Raw genomic sequence first — 5,505 nt, forward strand, 5'->3', positions numbered from 1 at the left:
TTTGCGGATTTCATTAACATTTTTCAGTTTTGCAAATTTCGCAATTATTTACGAATTCTTCAGTGATTTTTGTAATACATATTAGGAAAGAAGCATTTTTTTTTGTAATTGTTTGGTATTTTCTATAGCTTATTTGTGAACGAAATCGTGAACTTTTTAAATTTCTTCTAATTGTTTTCCTCTGTCATTTAGCTCTTGGACTTTTAGTTGAGTAAATCGTGCTTTTATTATCTTGGGATAAAAGTTTCTTGGTAAATTTCTTGTATAGTTGACATTATAGGTTCACTTGTATAAATTCCATTTATGATTTTCAGATAAAAAAAAAGGTTCAAGTTTATCTGAAAGGTATTCTACTGTGAATATTGGTTCAATAAAATAGGTATTTTATAATTTACAAAGGTGACATCTAAACCATAACTGGATCTATTACCAATTTTGAAGATTAACTGATTTTGAAATACATTTACTGGTACTTCAACTGAGGGAATGTAGGAACTATCATCATCATTAGCTAAGTGCTGGGTTACATTAGCATTAGCATTGAGCAAGTTGCACAATATCGTAGTTGGTACGAACTCAGAACATTAGCTAAGTGTTGGGTTGCAGTCACTGAATTAATTTGGATTCATGACAAACCATCTGCCGCCATGTTTGATTTGCCAGGTTTGTAACAAATTTCATGATCATGTTCTTCAATGAAAACTTTCCACCTTTTGAGTTTTGCATTGTTGTTATTGAGAGAAATGGCAAATGTTGAAGGTTAGTGGTCAGTATATACTTTATGACCGTGAATAAAAACTCACAGAATTTACAATACCCAAACAATGGGAAGCACCTCTTTCTCATTAATTGCATAATTTACTTCTGTGTTGGAGAGAGTTCCTGAAATAAAGGTGATGGGTTTTTCGTCATTGTTAAATTTCGGAGTAATACAGCACCAATTGCTATTGCTTATGTTTACATCCTGAGTCTGGAAATGCTGACACGTATTCAAACAATGAAATTTATTTCAATAAATTCCCTTCATCATTCAATACAATTTGGAAATTTTGAGACTCGTTCTTCGAAATTTGCTTCTTCTGCTTCTTCTTCTTCTTTGTTTTAAGAGACTTTGAATTATGCAGTTCATTCGCCTCTGAATTGTTTGTGCCCATTTTCTTTTCCCATTTGTGTGATCGAGTTGAAAGAGGAATTGACTTTCATAGTTATAACACTAGAAACGCGAATGAAATAAGAACACCTAATTTCTTGTCATGTGCTTCACAAAATTCGTTGTACTTCAAAGGAATAAATGTGTTCAACTCGATGCCAAGACATATTAAATGCGCAACAACACTTACAGAATTTAAGAGGCACTGTATTTCACATGTAAAAGCTGTGTTCTCTTAACAGCTGAACGAGTTTTTGTTTATTTTTATGACGAAGATCTTTACTGACGAAGTTTTATACGAACGGATAATTTAATGTGGACAATTTTTTTGCAGTTTGTTTTCAATATTTTCAATGAATCTGACGAAGTTTTCGAACGGATTATATTATGTAGATTATTTAATTTTTTTTTAAATCATCTTTTTTAAATTTGTATTGATCTCTATTATGTCTGTCATGATCTTGGTGATGATGGACTATTTTTATTTTTATTTTGTCGTTCTTATAGTTGTATTAGTTTAAAAAAAATAAATAAAAGTAGTCTACAAAAGTTTGAGCGTCGCGCGCGAGACACAGATATAAAGGATATTAAATTGAAAGTTTTTTTAAGTGCCGGTCTAGGAATTTTTCGTAAAGGAAATTTTCTCGATTTCTCTGAATGAGGGTATTCAAAGTCAATCTAAAACAAGGCTGGCGGTTGGACTTGTGCTCTGGTGGACCACTTGGCAAGGGCCTCGTCGGGACCGTATCGGCTCTGTGGCGGACATGACTGAGTATTGGCTTTTTTGGACATTGCAATTTTTTGAACTTATATCTGTAAATAAAATCAGTTCGTTTTTCATGTTTGCTAAACTGATTTCAATGTTGAAAAAAAAAAAATTATCTTTTAGATAACTCGTCTTGCTCAAACCTCTGTAGGGGAAGGAGGCGGGACCATCATCATCATTTTTAATTTTTTTAAGAATTTTGTTAATGGTTTAGCAATTTTTTTAATTAATTTCCGGATAATCCAACAAATGTCCGTAACTCTTTAAGGCTACCATGTTCTGGATATTCTTTAATAGTTTAAGCCTTTTATTTATTAGTTCTAATCCATTTTGGATACAATAAATGCGAGGAATTCAACTTCAGATTACAACCATTCAGATTTATCTGGTTGAATCATGAAATTTGCGGGTTTTAGTGTTTTAAGTACCGTTTTTAAATTTTCTGTTCTTCTAAGATTTCACCAAATCATCTATGTAGACAATACAATACCAATATGCTCGTGAAACACATCATCCATAACACGTTGGAAGATGGCAGGAGCATTTTTAAGCACAAATGGCAAATGTGCGGACTCACACTTTCCGTTGTTTACCGAGAATATTGTTCTTTAGTATCTTCATCATTCATTGGTAGCTGATGAAAACCAGATGACAGGGCTAATGTAGTAAAATATTATTTTTTTTCAAGGTTTGTCAGAATTGTATAAGTATTCGTAATTGGATATCTATCACTTATTGTTTTTTTGGTTTAATTTTCGGTAGTTAATAACCAGTCCAATTTTTTCACATCCTGAAGCGTAAAGCTTCTTCGGTACAACAGGAGAATTGTAAAGGGAACACGATTGTCGAATAATTCCATGTTTTTGTAAATGTTTCAATGTTTTCAAGACATATTAAACGTGCAACAACACTTGCAAAATTTAAGAGAAACTGTATTTCACACGTTAAAGCTGTATTTTCCTAACAGCCATTTTTTTTTATTTTGATAACGATTTTGACTGACGAAGTTTTATACGAACAGATATCTTAAAGTGAACAGTTTTTTGATTTTTTTTTTGTTTTTATTATTCTTGACCTGACGAAGTTTTTTTTTACACGGATTATATTGTTTAGACAATTTTGAAAAAAATTTCTTCTATGTTATATTTTTTGTTTTTTAATTTGTATTCGTCTCTATTATGTCTGTCATGATCTTGGTGATGATGGACTATTTTTATTTTTATTTTGTTGTTTTTATATTTTTTTTCAACTAGCAATAATCGCACCTCGGTAAAACCTCATTGGTTACGATATCGCCACTGCGCAAAGCTGTTGTTTTGATATTGTAGTAGTTAAAAAAAGTAGTCTACAAAAGTTTGAGAGTAGCGCGCGCGTTGTACAGATATAAAGGATAAGAATTCAAAAGTTTTGTAAGAGCCGGTCTAGAAATTGTTCGTGAAGAAAAATTTCTCGATTTCTCTGGATGGGGATATTTAAAGTCAATCCAAAACAAGGCTGGGGATTGGACTTGTGCCTTGGTGGACCATTTGGCTGCAAGGGCCTTGTCGGGATCGTATCGGCTCTGTGGCGGACAAGACTGAGTATTGGCTTTTCTTTTGACATTGCAATTTTTTGAACTTATATCTGTAAATAAAATCAGTTCGTTTTTTTTGCTAAACTGATTTCAATGCTGAGAAAACAAAATAATATCTTTTAGATAGCTCGTCTTGCTCAAACCTCTGTAGGGGAAGGAGGCGGGACCATCATCATCATTATAAAATAAGTGGAATAACATATTTTGAATTGACAATGGATGGCTCATTGGGTGTTTCAATAACAGCTTGAACTTCACTAAGAGTATTGAGCCAATTATTGCATAGAATGTTTTCAAAGCTTCCATTTGGGAAAAAAATTCATTTGCGTCAGAATAAGGAAAAATATTCCGTTTGGAATATCTTTCAATTTTTATGTCTCCTCAGAAGAAGGGAAAAAAAGGATTCTCAACAGGATGAAAAAATTTTGAAAATTGGGAGTGAATTTAATTTTTATTCGACCCTGTATCAACTAAAATATTTAGAGGTTGAGATACTTTTCCATTACCGAAGTGTAAAAAATATATAGCTGTCGAAATTTGGTTCTCCTGGACAACTTTCTTCTGTTAAGTGTTCTTATTATTCCGTATATTGAACAATATCAGGGTCTTCGTTCAAAATGTGGATTTTTTGGGTCTATAAGCATAATTCATTTGTTTAGATCTTATTGATCTTATTATATCCATTGGTACAGGTTTTTGGAAAGGTTGCCTCATTTGGTGCGACGAATGTGGTTGTTGAAAAATGGGTCGATGATGCCATTGAGTTGGAGGTTGTTGTGATAATTGTTGAGGTTTCGGAGGTAAAGTTTGATGTACTAAGGGTTGTTGTTGCAAGGAATATTGTTGAAATGGTATGTGCCTTCGGAGTGGAGGTTGCTTAGATCGTTAAGGTGAAGCTTGTAAAAATGACAAATTTTGTGGCAGAAGTGGTAGAGGATACTATTGAGAATGTTATGAACCAAAGTTTGGAGGAAATTGTTTTCTTGATTGATTGCTTGGATTTGGTAATTGGTTTCTATTATTATTGACTTGAATTTCTAATGTCGGTTTGATAAAACCCTTCTGAATCATATTTCGGACTCTTAAGGCATATGACGCAGAAAACAGATCTAAACTTTTTGCACAGGAATTATTTGGTTGATATTTTTAATAAATTTGTTCAATATGCTTTTAAGCTTTCTGCTTTGGTACCTATTTTATTTAAAACATAAAAAAATCATCGAATGGAATGCTTTTCAAATAAAGCGAATAAGAATCAAACTTCGGACACTATTTATAAAAAAAAAATCAAATTTCGGGCAGATTAAATTCAAATTTCGGACACTTTATTTTGTAATTTTTTGAACGAAAATTACATTACACTTGATTATATGTTATAGTCAACTGCGAAACACTCACCAAGCAATCAGAGTAAACTGTTAACAACGATGAGAACTGATAAAACACGAAAGAAATTTAAATATTGATGAACGGGTAAATTCTACGTGTTCACGCTAAGCGAACGTCAAACACAAACGATAATGAGTAGTATTGTCATATTTTTGCCGATTATGTTATAATTCAAATGTAGTTCTCATATGCAATAATAGTGAAACCAAGGAATTACTCTAAAGAACCAATTGTGATATTAATTTTATAGTTATATCATCAGTGCATTAAGCATTTCAAGATATTAGAACAAAGTTTCCGAAATATGATGTTGTCCGAAATATGATTCAGAACGGTATGTTTTCTGTGTTCTTTATTTTGGTAGGTAATACAATAAGCGTAAGAATAAGCTAATGTCTTAGGCTCATGATTTTTCAAAAATTTTCCAATTCCACTATTGAGACCACATATAAATGCATCAATCGCTTTATTGTTATACACACCGAGCATTGCCTTCGATGCTTCGGGATGTTCGTATTCTGCATTCATTTTAAATTTATTTGCGATGAGAGATAACAATCTGTTAATCTCATGATAAAAAGTTTTTCAATCTCTACCTTTTTTCTGGTTCATTTGTTGAAAATCAAG

General features: G+C 32.2%; 1 pseudogene; it reads right to left on the reverse strand.

Moving 5' to 3' along the window:
• Positions 1 to 3,142: 3,142 nt before the first annotated feature.
• On the reverse strand, positions 3,143 to 3,226 carry LOC129772050 (U4 spliceosomal RNA; annotated as a pseudogene).
• Between the last annotated feature and the right edge of the window lie 2,279 nt (positions 3,227 to 5,505).

Source organism: Toxorhynchites rutilus, chromosome 2 (assembly GCF_029784135.1).
Source record: "Toxorhynchites rutilus septentrionalis strain SRP chromosome 2, ASM2978413v1, whole genome shotgun sequence".
NCBI lineage: Eukaryota > Metazoa > Arthropoda > Insecta > Diptera > Culicidae > Toxorhynchites > Toxorhynchites rutilus.